The sequence below is a fragment of the Humulus lupulus genome, chromosome 9 (assembly GCF_963169125.1).
Source record: "Humulus lupulus chromosome 9, drHumLupu1.1, whole genome shotgun sequence".
Lineage (NCBI taxonomy): Eukaryota > Viridiplantae > Streptophyta > Magnoliopsida > Rosales > Cannabaceae > Humulus > Humulus lupulus.
Window position 1 is genome coordinate 134,604,393 of NC_084801.1, and position 15,601 is coordinate 134,619,993.

General features: G+C 38.1%; 1 non-coding gene across 1 annotated transcript; it reads right to left on the reverse strand.

Moving 5' to 3' along the window:
• Positions 1–12,422: 12,422 nt before the first annotated feature.
• LOC133802704 (small nucleolar RNA R71) lies at positions 12,423–12,529 on the reverse strand. Its single transcript, XR_009877449.1, has one exon. It is a non-coding gene; the product is annotated as a small nucleolar RNA R71 (small nucleolar RNA).
• Between the last annotated feature and the right edge of the window lie 3,072 nt (positions 12,530–15,601).

Sequence of the window (15,601 nt, forward strand, 5' to 3'; positions counted from 1 at the left end):
TTCTAAGAAAAACAAAGAAGAAAAGGAAATTAATGATAGATAAATAAGTGTTACAAATAATGTTACAATATATAAAACCAAAGATACAACTCTATACAAGATGTTACAATGGATAAAATGATAGATAAATAGGTGTTACAACTAATGTTACAATTAAATTGCAAGTAAATATAAATAGAAGAATAGAAGATAAAAGGAATAGTAGAAAAAGAAATAACAAGAACAATAAGTAAAACTCTCTCACATACACAACTAAGTGAAGAGCATTAGGGATCACCAACTTGAACAAAGTTTACAACCTTTGTCAAAAAGATTATTTCCCCTTATATCAAGCACTAAGGGATTCTCTCAATATTGCAAATAACTCTCTGGAATAATCAAGCATTTCGGTGTATTTCTAGCAAAGTGCTCTAGTGGATAGAAATAGAGTTGTCTTACAAGTGAACATTAGGGTCATATTTATAGAGTTTAAGATACCCTTTGAATTTTGAATTCCACCAACCCCCATGGATGTTACCAATGTTTAATTGGATGTTTATTGAATTAAAATGGAGAATTGGGAGTTACTTGGGGTATTATAATCGGTCAAATTGAAAAAAACTGAAAAGTTGTTTTGGCTGTCAGCGTCACTACGCACGACCAGGGATTATCAGTGGTCACAGCCATAGGCAATTTTCAACAACAAAATTTTTAGAATTTTAAAACGTCCCAAACCCTTTCCCATATAATTTTGTAACCTCCAACACCTAAAGCGTGTTAAAAACATGTCTCCAACAACCATATTTCATAATGGCTTTGTGAAATCCAATCTCAAATGTGTAACACACAATCTACACATTATTGGGTAATATTTGGGAGTTACAAATTTGTAACACCAAAATATGTCACATTTGGGCACTACTAAAATGTGTCCAATTTTGTGACTCTCAATAATATGTAACAAGATGTCACAAATCCCATTTTGTCACATTATTTAATCAAACATTATATTATTTAAATAATATCACACCATACATTGGAGGGTACTTTAAACTCACTTTGAAGTTGGTAAACTCTACTTGTTTATTTTATTGCCAGTTTCTTAAAAACTCAGCAACCATAATTTTTTTTTACCAACTCGTTACTACTATTTTATTCCCTTAAATTATATGATTGACATTCATGAATTTCATTACAGAATTTAATTTACTAAACTAATTCTTTAGCTTTAATTGTATGAAATAATAATCTCATTTATTATTTACCAACAATTAAAAATTTGACACAATTTTGTAGTTACTTATAAAATAATTAATTTGGCATGATTAATTAATTTCACAAAATTCCTCTTTTGTATTGGCAAATAAAATAAATAATAAAACGTGACATATTAATATCTTTTAAAAAAAATAACATTTCTAGATCACAAAATTTTACATCTAATTCATAAATATATAAAAGTTGGAAAAGTCCAACTATATTCCCATTAATTAAATAAATTATTTGATCACCTTTTAAAAATAATTTTACTTAATTATTATGTAAAGAAAAAAAAACTGCATAAAATATAAATGAGAAAAATACCTATTTAAAGTATGGAAAAATCACTTTTATCATATAGAAAAATTAAAGCATAAATTATTAAAACATATGTTTGATATCTTTTAATTAAAAGAGATTTTTTCACAAAAGTAAGTGAAAATCAGCAAGCATGTCATAACATAATATTTAAAAAAACATACTCATAATTCTTTTAACAATTTCCACAAATTAACCTAACATGTTTCTATGCTTGAACCAAATTTAAGAACACATTTTTAAACATGTAAGACTAACACAATTCACAACAAACTTAACTTACAATTCATGATCATGGTTAATTCCACACAACCTAATAACATGGCATATCCCAAATAAAAACATGCTCATAACTCAAAGTTTAAGAATAAAATCAAGAAACTAAAAACACAACTCATAACCTTTTAAAATACCCTAGGCCGACTATAAGTGCATGTTTCTCACATCAAATTTTGCATTTTAACTATGAAGGCATCAAGATTCATTAAAACAACAATAACCCAATATTAGTCTTTCAAAACACTACAAATCAAAACTCTTAGTCATTTTCATGAAACCCTAACATGCTCCTATTATAACAATATTTCCACAACTCTTTCATTGTCAAAATAAAATAAAGAAACCCTAAGCCTAAAGAATGGCATAGTCGAATATACATAGAATCATATAGCAAGTCTTAACATTCAAACTTATCATGCTTTTAATTTAAAAATATAACCATTCATTCAAACCATAGACATGATTATCCAAATTCAACATAAATATCACAACCCTAAAACATGTATTTTACATAGTCACTTTATAAAATAAAAACAAAATTCTAGAACTCCTACACATGCCTTGGCCAAAACCACATTTATCATAAGCCTATAAAAATAAACATGTTACCATATCACAATCATGCCTTAACAAAAAACCCTAAAGAAATCATAAACAAAGAAAAAAAACATAACCATTACCAAAAAAAAAAGATAAAAGATTTCCATTACCTCTTTTGGTAGAATCAATACTCAAGATAGAAAAAAATTGATAGTCTCCCTCTTGGCAAGCCTAGAATTTTTTGAAACCCATATCAAGAAAAGAAGAAAAAGTCTTAGGATTGAGGGTAAAAACCCTAAACTTAGAAAATCAATAAAAAGATCTAAACAACACAAAGAACTATACCTATAAGGATTTCGAATCCCCACTCTTCTTCTTCTCCTTCTGCTTCACAAGCTCTTTCTTTCTCTCTCTTCCTCATGCACTCTCCTTCTGTCTTCTCTCTCAATACACGACAGCCACCAAGTGAGCCTTCAAGCTTTTTCTTATTATCTATTTAAAGGACCTTGTTATCCCTCAAAATTATAGAGATGACGAGGCAAATGAGAAAACGACATGTGGCATCACAAGTCAAGGAAAAAATGAAAAAGTATTGAAAAACACCAATGAACAAAGATGGATAGGTCTAGGACCTATAGGGAAGTCGACCAGGCCTAAAACCCCTAAAGGTGGTCGACCTGGCCCTAGCCCCCTAAGGGTGGTCGGCCTGACCCGAACCCCTAGGGGTGGTCAGCCTAGCATGCCTAAGAACCACATGGGGTGGTCGACCCACCCTATTCTTCATAGGGTGGTTGGCCTAAACTCCCAAATACACTTTGCTGGATAAAGTTCACGCTCGTTCAAGCTGAAATTGACAGGCCTAGCACCAAGAAGATCAACAGGCCTAGCACCAAGAAGATCAACAGGCCTAGCACCCAAGCTCTAAAGAGTCATCGGGCCTAGCACCTAAGTCTCATAGACTGACCAAGACTTAGATTTTTCCTGAAGGTTTCAATTGTGCATCATCAACCACGATCCAGAGAGAAGACGAGAGGACCCACGATCTAAGATGTATATCATTGTAGCGTCCCAAAATTTTACTTAGCTAAGATTATTCTAGAGAGAAACACTAGGGTTTTGGGGTTAAAGCTTTCAAATCTAAAGCTTTTATAAACACTTGAGAAGTAAGTTTTCGTGTGACTTCGGTGTTCGAGGTATAGATCGAGGTTTTAAGCTATCCAAGGTATTCCTTATCTTAAGGTTTAGTTCACTATAGTTTCTATTATTCTTTCATTTTTCTTCAAATCCTAACTATAGTTTCCTTATCTTCCGGTTAGGTGTTCAATTCCTTTGAAACATAAGGTTTTCGGTAAGTTCTTATCTTGATGGTTTAGATCTTCTCTTCATCTTATTTTCTTTAGGAAACTTATGGTTTCTTTATGTTTGGTTTTAGGAGTTTCAATCCCACTATTGTCTCCAATATTCTGGTTTTTGGTAAGGAAAATTAGGTAGTTTAGTATTATGACTTAGTTTATGATATAGTTAATGTTTGTATGACCTAACATTTTAGGTACAATAAAGGGGTAAGTGTGTGTGGACCTAAGGTGTCCAATGATGTATGACGGACTATGTCTGGTAGGCTCCGTTGCCAAAACTTTATGACAGACCTAAGTGATGTCTGTTTTGACGGACTATTGTCCGGGGCTTAATTGCCACCCCTATATAAGCACTTACTTTTATTATATCTGACTTGTTATTATGATCTATGACCTATAGTTATGATTTAGAATTATGACTTATGACCCATAGTTATGATTACGATTATGACTTATGACCTATGATTTATGATCTATGACTTATGATTTATGGCTATGACTTAGATTATGATTTATGATATGATATAACCTAGGGTTTATTGTTGTAAGATTAGTATAATTAAGTTTTGTTATCACCTTTGAGAAATTTATGATATGTTTGATTATATGATTATATGACTAACTTTTGTTTGTATTTCCCTTACTTGGCTTAGAAGCTCACTCCTTACGATGTTGTTATTTCAGGCAATTAAGGATAGAAAGGCCGGTGGCGAGTGGGGACCTAGGAGCTTCATGATGTACTCGTGGGGACCATATAGTCAAGGAAGATCAACTGGGCCTATTTTTATTAAAGAAAGTTTATTTTAAAGTTTTATTTAAATGTTGCTCAATTTTGTGTTAAAGACAATTATTTTATTTTTGTAAAACCATGGATCCATGTAATTATTTTCCAGTTTTTATTCAATAAAAGAGCAATATTTATGAACTATAATCCAACGTTGTGCTCTCGGTAATCTATGAGAAATTAGGGCGTTACAATGCCTCCAAAACCCAGTCAGACAATGAAGATGACTCCCAGAGATTCCACCACTCAGGATCCTGTTAATCTGGTTAACGGACCTCAGGTGGAGGTTGGAGATCAACTTGTTGCGGAGAATCCACAAAACACTCACCAGGAGGAGATGGGGTAATTTCTGGCGAGGCAGGAGGCCTTTGTTGCAAAACTGCTCTCCATACGACAACTATGGAGCAACAACGGCGGGAGATAGATGAGCAGGTCCAGAGGATGATCTGGAGGGAGCAGGAAGATAATTAGAGGCACTAGGAGGCTGTTGTGGCCCTATAGGCGGCTACCCAGTTTACCCGAGCTAATGCTGAAGCTGCTGCTGAGGCGATGAGGGAGGCTCAGGCCAAAGAAGTAGGGATGCGTGACAGTAGTAACTGGGAGTCCCAGGGGAGGAGTTGAACCCCAAGGACGCTCTTAGAGCCACTTTTCCAAAGACAGGATGAAGAGGTGAAGTCCAAGTCTGCCACCTCCATGACTAAGAAGAAGAATACTTCCTTTCGAAGTAAGAGTGTTACAAAGCCGAAGGCCCCCTTCAAGGTGGACAGACAAAACGACACAAGAGAGGAAGGTCAGACATCTCAGAGGTGTGACAGGAATTTAAATGGTCACTCAAAGTCTCATAGTCATGTAGGAGTAGAGGACCGGGGGTAGGATCTCACACGCAAGAGAAAGGCGAACCTACAACCCCTACGCCGTAACTCTCGCAAGAGAAAGAAATTGATGGATGAACACCATCAATACCGTGTTCGATAGGCTTGGGAAAGATGCTCAACCTCAGGATTTGAGGGAAGTTATCAATAGGAGAACCAGCACTAAGGAGGGGGTATTGGGGACGTCTACTCCACCTGGAGTAGCGATCCCAGCAGCAATACAGGCTCAAATAGATGCACTCACAACGACTGTTCAGGGCCTGACAAAGAAACCTTCTGATATTGAGCTGACCCATCAAAGTAGGAGTCCCTTCAGTGCCATGATCCAAGTTGCTCAAACACCACCAAAGTACAAACCTTGAAACTTCCAACATACACTGAGAAGGAGGTCCCAGTGCGACACATTGGAAAGTTTGAGGATCAGAGGGAGTTACTCGGTGTGGAGCATGATTATAGGTGCAGGGTATTCCATACCACCCTCTCTGACTCAACTTAGGAATGGTATTGGAAATTCAAACCTGGATCCATCACTTCCTGGGAGCAATTCAGGAAAGAATTTTGCAAGGTCTTCAGTGCCGGACGGGTTCAAGAAGTGTATGCCAATTAGCTCGCTGACATCAAGCAAGGGAAGGATGAATCCCTGAAGGACTACATGAAAATATTCATGAGGGAAACAAACCAAGCATCCACTGTAGGAGATGAAGGGAAGTCATTGCCATCTCAGCAAGAATCATTTATCGTAGTCCCTTATGGGATAGCATCCATAGGAAACCCATCAACACCTTTTAGGAGTTCCTGGACCGAGCAGACAAATACATGAAGCTAGATGACATTATCATGAAGGAAGAAAAAGGCATAAACCATCCGACCACTATCAAGGCAAGCAAGAATGTCACAAACCCTCAAGGCAACAATGAGGGCAATAGTAAGAAGAAGAGTACCTCAGGGGCCGAGCAGAGTGGAGAAAAGAAGGCTAAGTCAGCACCAACTGACAAACACCCTAAGCACCAGCCCTACTAGCCCAGGTTCACTAACTATACTTTCCTGACTACAACAAGGGCTGAGATTTACTTGGAAACATACCAGAAGTTACATATAAAAAGCCACCACCCATGCGCTCAGAAGGAAATAGGGACAAGAACAAGTTGTGTCGGTCCCCTAATGATTATGGGCACGACACAAGTGACTGCAAGCAGCTGAAGGATGAGATGGAGTTTCTCCTCCAATCAAGAAAACTCTCGCGGTATCGAGTCAAGACCAAAAACTCAAGCAAGAATCCAGAATTTTGAAGGCAAATGAGTCCACCACTGAAGCAAGTGGTCGTGGACTTCACATTGGACACCATATGTTGGGGCCCCACATAGCAGGCAATAGTAACAATGCTCATGAGCGATATTCAAGGACCCTAAGACATGAGGTATAGGAGTCTTCCGAATGCATTCTATTCCTGGAGTGGTCTTCAAAAAATCTGAAGTATGAAAGTGAAACTCTCACTTTTATGGAGGATGACACCAAGTACCTGAGTTACCCCCACAATGACCCTCTAGTCCTTACCATTCAAATTGCCAATGTCCGAGTGAAGAGATGCTTGGTGGATACGGGAAGCTCAGTAGATATCATCTACAAATCATCCCTCGAAAAGATGAAGCTCACGGTCAAGGACCTAACACCTTGTTCCCAAGTGATATATGGGTTCACAGGAGAATTCCTAGCACCAAAAAGAACTATCAAACTACCAATCACTGTGGGGGATGCCCCTAGGCACGAGACTATGATGACAGAGTTCCTGGTGGTAGATTGCTCATCGGCATACAATGTAGTGATCGGGAGAACCCTCCTGATGGCATTACATGTAGCAGTGTTTATCTAGCATCTGCCTTTGAAGTTCCCCGCAAGCACAGGGCAAGGATGTGTACAGGGTAACCAAAGGGAGGCACGAGAATGATATAACACGTCGGTGGTCAAAGCAAAGAAATGACAATTCGTAAACAACATGGTGGTGACCTGTTGCGAAGGGAATGAAGGAATAGATGAGGTTGTCAACATGGAAGTTGACGTTGATGTAAACACTCTATTGGAGCTAGGGGCTCCTTTCAAAGAAGATTTGTTATTGTAACAAGTTTCCCAAAGCGAGGGAAACGACATCGATTCTCGCTTTGGGGATGACATCATGGCGGTAGGTCTAGTCAAAGATCTTGACGAAGTCCTACTTGATGAGGAGGACCCGACTAGAGTAATCAAAGTGGGAGAGGAACTAAAGGTGGAAATTTAGGCACGGTTGGTAGAAGTTTTGAAGAAGAACTAGAACAACTTTGCCTAGTCACATAAGGACATGGATGGAATTTCTCTGTCCGTGATAAGCCATCTCCTCAATGTGGACAAAAACTACTCACCAGTGCAACAAAAGAGAAGACTGTTTGACCAAGACAAAAATCAAGCCCTGAAGGAGGAGGACAAGTGGCTCAAGAAAAACAGTTTTATAAGGGAGGCCTACAACCTAGACTGGGTATCAAACCCATGCTGGTCCCAAAACCAAAAAGAAAGTGGAGGACATGCCTGGACATCACAGATCTAAACAAGGCCTACCCCAAAGACTGCTTCCCACTACCTAGAATAGACCAACTGGTTAATGCATTGTAAGTCATGAAATACTCTCATTCATGGATGCATATTCTGGGTATAATTAGATAAGTATGCACCCTCATGACGAGGAAAATACTAGCTTCTGGACAGACAATGGATTGTACTATTATAAGTTAATGCAATTCGGCTTGAAAAACGCAAGAGCCACCTACAAGCATTTAGTGAATGGCATGTTCTGAGACTTGATCAGTAAAAATATAGAGGTATATGTCGATGACATGTTGGTCAAGTCCAAAGAAGTTGGAGGGCATGTTCAAGATTGGAGGAATGCTTTGCAATACTTAAAAAGTATCACATGAAGTTGAATTCTCTCAAGTGCTTGTTTGGAGTTGGTTCTGGTAAGTTTCTCGGATACATAGTCAATTCACATGGAATCAAGGCTAACCACAAGAAGATCAAAGCATTTATCGACATGAAGTCACCTACCACAATCAAATAAGTCAAAATCTTAACAGGGAGAGTAGTCACCCTCAGTAGGTCATATGAAATTCTACGGACAAGTGTGTCCCCTTCTTTAACTTACTGAGGAGCAGCAATAAGATACAATGGATTGAGGAATGCAAGAAAGATTTCCAAGCCTTGAAGGAGCATCTAGCTCAACCTCCTGTCCTAGTGAAGCCAATAGATGGAGAAGTGTTATTGATCTATTTGGCAATCACTGAGCATGCAATGAGAGCTGCTTTGGTGAATGAAGATAACATGGTACAACACCCTGTGTACTATATCAATAAAAGGCTAGTAGGTGCGGAGTCTAGGTGTCCCCCTTTTGAAAAGCTACCCTCCTATTTAGTAATCGCCTCTTGGAAGCTGCGTCCATACTTCCAAGCTCACTCGATCTGAGTCCTAACCATTCCACCGCTACTACAAGTTCTTGAGAAGCCAGAGACCTCGGGACGGTTACTCAAATGGGCGGTGGAATTAGGATAATTTATATCACTTATCATCCGAGGTCGGCAATAAAAGGAAAAGCATTGGTGGAATTCATAGCCGAGGGCACCAACCTTAAATACCCTTCCTACCAATCATAGAATGGAGATACCGAGAAGGAAGGAGATACTCCTGTATGGAAGCTATATGTTGATAGAGAAGCCAATGAACACAACCCAGGCGTAGGAATCATATTGATCACTCTAAAGAATCATCAAATACACTGCACTCTCAGATTTGGATTCAACGCTTCAAACAGCGAGGTTGAGTATGAGGCATTGCTAGCAGGATTACGCTTATCTCAGGATGTGCAGGCATAATCCGTAGAGATATTCAGTGATTCCAAACTAGTAATGTACTAGGTACTGGGGGAGTATTAAGCCAAGGGACATAGGATGGTGAAATACCTAAACAAGGTGAAGGACTTGTTGGCACAGTTCAAGAGATACTCGATTACACAACTCCTGAGGGAGTAGAATGCCAATGTTGATGCCTTAGCCAAGCTTGCCAGTGCCAAAGACGCAGACACCCTGAATGTTGTTTCCATCGAATAATTTGCAAAAAGAAGCATAACTAAGCAGGAGGCACTACCTATTGAGTTAGGAGATACATTGATGACCCCTATCATTAACTATCTCAACTAAGGAGTAGTACACAGTGATCAAAATAAAGCAATGAAAATGGTGAGACAAGCTGCACGATATATGATAGTCGAAGGGGCTCTATACCGACGAGGGTACTCCCTACCACTGCTAAGATGCATTACACCAGATTAGTCATAGATGTTAATGATTGAGGTACACGAGGGGTTTTGTGGAGATCACGCTGGGGGGAAGATCCTATCAAACAAAATCTTAAGGAAAGGATACTTCTGGCCGACGATGAATGAAGACTCGATGGAGTATGTCAGAAGATGCCACAAGTGTTAGATGTTCTCTAAGACACCCCAAGCAGCACCTAATGAATTAACACAAATGCAAAGCCCTTGGCCCTTCACCAAATGGACTGAATCGGCCTGGTCGAGAAGCTACCAACGGGAAGGGGAGGATTTCAATTTGTTGTTGTAGCCGTAGACTACTTCAATAAATTGACTGAAGCAGAATCGCTCACCACCATCACCTAGAAGAAAGTCATACACCATCTCTTTGGCGTTTGGGTATGAAGGCATGTTGCCAGTTGAACTCACTCCTCCATCGCAAAGACGAGAGACATAGGTTAAGGGAGGAACCATCAACCAATTGAAGAGTCACTCTATTTAATCAAAGAAAGATGATAAAAGGCAAGTCTCAGAGTAGCAACACACCAGCAAAGAGTGGCCAGATACTTCAACTCCAGGGTGAAAGATCAAAAATTCCATGTTTGTGACTTAGTACTCAGGCGGGTGTTCCTAAACACTAAGGACACTGCAGCATGGGTACTAGGACCTAATTGGGAGGGGTCATACCTTGTGGGGGAGGTGATCCCACCAAGGACATATAAGATAGCTCGACTGAATGGAGAACTAATCAAAATCTACTGGAATGGTTGATAAACGAGTTTTAGACTCATTTATCTATGTGCTTTTCAGGTAAAGTATTAGGTGTTTGTTTTGTTTTGTTCTATTTTACGTTTTTTTTTGTATGTTTTTAGGTGTCAAAGGACTTAGGTGACTTAGGTGTGGAAACATGGTGGAAACATAGACAAAATGACAAAAAATTGGTGGAAACGTGTTTCGAAGCACTTCCTGTGACCGCAGGAAGTGTGTCTTGCGGCCGCAGCTCCAGAGAAGTTTTTGCATTTCTAGAGCATTCCTGCGACCGCAGGAATGACATCCTGCAACCGCAGGAATGACATCCTGCAACCGCAGGATGTGTCTAGAAATGAGAAAAACGCAGATTTTTTAATTAAGGACTTTTTAGTCATTTCAAGCTTAACGAAACACTAATTGGGTTAAATGACGATTACGGAGAGGTATGGAGGAAACCTTTGGAGTTCTGAACAGAGGGAGACGACGGCGGAGAGTGGAGGACACCATTGGAGGATCCATTCTTGAGTTTTCATCATCTATCTTTAATATTTTCATGTTTGTAATTGAATTCTATGACTGCTAGAATGAATATTATGGGCTAATTTCTCCATTAGGTCTATTATGTGAATCTTTTGGAAACCCTTTTTATGGATTAATGTAGAATTCATGTTCTTCTTCACCTCTTTCAATTCCTTACAATATGTGTTACTTGTGCAATTATTGATTGATCACCTCTAATTGTTATTTCATGAATCAAATTGAAATCTGAAAAGTGAAATTTTATATGCTTTGATTGTTTGGATGCAAATTCAATTTAGAACGAAAGTATCTAAGTTGTTTGCTTATTTTTCTGAGTTGCGTGTTTAATGCCTTCTTCATGATTCAACTTTGCCATAGAAATATAGGAAGTTGTCATTTAGATTGAATTTGTAAATCTTAACCAGATTATGAATTGTTTTTGCAACTTGTTCTTGAAAAGAAAGAAGGGGATATAATTCTTGCATTAGGAAGTAAAAAGGGTGGAAAATAGAGGATCATAATTTTCCTAATTTCATTCTCTCTGTTATTTCGTTAAAATTTTCATTGTGCTTCGTTAGTATTCATTTTTGTTTGAAATCTCTGAAATTGTTTAATCAAATAGAATTAAAAAAAATTGATTGATTGGTAATTGATAAATCAGTCCTTGATGACGATACTTAGTTTTTACCATATTATTACAAATTGCGACTGTGTGCACTTGCATAGCATATAAATTTCGCAACAAGTTTTTGGCGCCGTTGCCGGGGACTGAAAATAATTATCAATATCAGTCTGATTAATTTTTATTCTAATTTGATTTTAATTTCTCTTGTTTCTAATCTGTTTAGTTGCTTAATTTGTCTATCTCAGGGGAATTGTGTTATATGCATAGCAGAAGAGGAGCAGACAGTCTTGTTCCTTTGAATCCTGAGATTGAAAAGTCTTGCAAGAAAAACAGAAAGAACAAGAGGGAAGCCCAGAAGTCTGTGAAGATGGCACAGAAAGATGGGGATGACAGGAATGTTTTAATTCCTGGGATTGCACAAGGGGGTCAGGCTCAGAACAATGCTGAGAGGAGCCTGAGAGACTATGTACTGCCCACTCTAACGGGAGTACAAAATAGTATACACCCACCAGCTGTAGAGGCTAACAACTTTGAGATCAAGCCAGCTATTCTACAAATGGTGCAATCCTTTGTTCAATTTAATGGGTTGCCTTCTGAAGATCCTCACACCCATTTGTCTAATTTTTTGGAGCTGTGTGGAACTTTTAGATACAATGGGGTGAGTGATGATGCTATTAAACTTAGGCTTTTACCATTTTCTCTGAGGGATAGAGCTAAAAGTTGGCTGAACTCTTTGCAACCGAACTCTATATTTACCTGGCAAGATTTGGCTCATAAGTTTTTGTCAAAATTCTTCCCTCCTTCGAAAGCTGTTAAATTGAGGGGAGAAATCAATAATTTTTGCCAGAATGATGGAGAATCATTGTATGAAGCTTGGGAACGGTTCAAGGAACTTTTGAGAAGATGTCCTCATCATGGCATTGAACAGTGGATGTTAGTGCAGAATTTTTATAATGGTTTATGTCCTACTACTAGAACCATTATTGATGCTGCAGCGGGTGGTACTTTTATGAGCAAGAGTGCAACTGGTGCTTATGAGCTGCTGGAGGACATGGCCACAAATAATCATCAGTGGTCTGAAGAAAGATCATCAGGGGTCAGAAAGGTAGCTGGGGTGCATGAGCTGGATGCCATCACTGCCCTAACAGCACAAGTAGCCTCCTTGACAAAACAGTTACAACAGAGCACTGTATCTGCTAATGCGGTTCAAATGGCAGCTAGGTGTGAAATTTGTGGTGGTTCTCACTCTATTGATTAGTGCCCTACCAGTATTAACAATAACATTCTGATGGATCAAGCTCAGGTTCAAGCGGTGGGAAACTTTCAGAGGCCATTCAATAATCCATTCTCCAATACTTACAATCCTGGGTGGCGAAATCATCCTAATTTTTCTTGGAGGAATAATCAGGGCCAGCAACCTCAGTTTCAGGGTCAATTTCAGAATAATATGCCTCAGCCACCAATGCATCAAGCCTCTTCATCACAACAGCCTAGGCCTCAACAATCAATGAATCAAGCCCCACCTAAAAGGCCTAATGAATTGCAAGCTGCATTATTGACCCTCACCAACACTCAAACTCAGTTTCTGACAGAAACTTGCTCATCCATCAGGAATCTTGAGATGCAAGTTGGTCAATTGGAAAATATTTTACAAAGTAGGCCTCAAGGAAATTTCCCAAGTAATACAGAGGTGAATCCTAAAGAGCAGTGCAATGTAATCTCTTTGAGCAGTGGGAAGAAGTTGGAAGAGCCAGTCAAGAAGTCTATACCTGCACCAAAAGTTGAAGTTGAGAATGAGGGTAAGGTAGTAGAAGAGGTTATTGAAAACCTTGAGAAGAATCAGTCACCAGTGAGTTATGAGCACCACATCAAGATTCCATATCCTCAGCGACTTCAAAAGAACACACTTGACAAACAATTTTTGAAGTTTCTAGATATTTTTCGAAAACTTCACATTAACATACCTTTTGCCGAGGCACTTGAACAAATGCCAAGTTATGTGAAGTTTATGAAGGAAATACTGTCCAAGAAGAGGAAGATGGAGGATTATGAGACGGTGGTACTCACTGAAGAGTGCAGCGCCATTCTGCAAAGGAAGCTTCCTCAGAAACTGAGAGATCCTGGAAGTTTCATAATACCCTGCACTATTGGGAATTTTGAGAGCATGAATGCTCTATGTGATTTGGGGGTGAGCATTAATCTAATGCCGCTTTCTGTGTTCAGAAGATTGAAGCTTGGGGAAGCAAGACCTACAACAGTGACTCTTCAATTGGCAGACAGATCAATAGCACATCCTCGGGGTATTATTGAAGATGTTTTGGTAAAAGTGGACAAGTTCATCTTCCCAGCAGACTTTATTGTACTTGATATGGAGGAGGATGCCAACGTCGTATGAAAAGATTATTGTGTGGCAAGTTTGAATGTTTCGATGACATTGGAGATAATTTCAATATTCTCAACAATAGAAGGGAATTCTCCTCGTATGACACGATGGCTCTCAAGGATGCAAAGGGTGAACTTGACCCAAGTTGAAGGTGTAGAGAGTTCAGCGTCCGACTAAATGACGTTAACGACAGCGCCATTGGGAGGCATCCCAAGTTCATTTAAATTTATTTAAAGTTTGTTAAGTTTTTAAGCTATTTTAGTTGAGACAATTTTTATTTTTTTTTAGTTATTTTTTGTTTAATTTTAATTTTATTGTAAATATTGTTGATTCTGGAATCATGAAATACGTGAAAAAAAATCGAAAAATGATAAAAAAAAATAAAAAAAAGCACAGAATCAATATGCCTACAACCAAGCCTTCACCACTCATTTTGGCATTGACACAAGTGGATTTCCACCATATGCACAACCACCCAATTTTGCTTATCCTCCACCTGAGGGGGATGACGAGGTCGGTCCTTCATCGTGAGTCGAGTCAGGTAAGTTTTCTTTCCTTAGCTTTTATTTAAACATTGGGGACAATGTTTTTAATAAGTTTGGGGAAGGGGGATTTTCTTATTTGTGTTATAGTTAGTTGAGTCAAGTAACTGTTTCGCTTGGTGTTTTGTGTTTCGTTAAATTGTTAATTGTGTTGTGTGTTAGGGTGTCTAGAGAGTCTATCGAATCAAGATAACAATGATTAGACGATGAGAATACGTGAATGACTTGTAATATAATTCAAGAAAAAAAAATATGCTTGATTGTAAAAATAATCCGTGTGCTTGGTTTGACCACTTCTTTGGATTACTTTAATTCATTATAACATTGAATATTTGATCATGATTGGTAAATTCTTGCATTTAAATAAATTTACACTTGCTGAATTTTGAATGTGGAAAGAATATATGAACAAATTCTAGAACTTGCTCGCTTACTATTTGAGGCGAAATCATAGACAATGCTTGTTTAGGAAGATGATTTAGGCGACTTTTTTGGAACGTTTGAGCTTTTCAAGCCATCCTTGATTAATTTATCCTTAGTTACCCTTTTTCGAGCCTAAAAGTATAACTGTTTATTGTTAACCACTTATTTTGAGCCTAGTTGAACACTTAATTATTTTTTTTCATTCCCTTGATTTATACCATGAGCATATAAACATATAAATGGGGATTGAATTGTATTGGGTGTTATTGTTTGATTTGGTTGTGACAATAGAAAAATAAAAGGAAAGATTGAGAGGAAAATTCTGAAAAAAAGAAGAAGAAAGAGATTGAAAATAAATTACACTTCTTATGTTTGTTCACATTGAAAAACAAAAGTTTGGGGAAGTGTAGTTTACGAAAAAAAAAAAGATACAATTAGTGTGAATTCTTCTCAATCTTGGAAAATAAAGGGAAATTTGGGGTTGTTTGGATTACAATGTAGATATCAGGTTCGGGTTGTTTGGATTATGTGCTTATGGTATAGATGAGCCTAAATGACTATTTTATCTACCGTTACCTAAGCCTCTCAATACAAGCTTCCAAAGGCCTTTTGATACTTGAACATGCATTGATTTATATTAGTGGA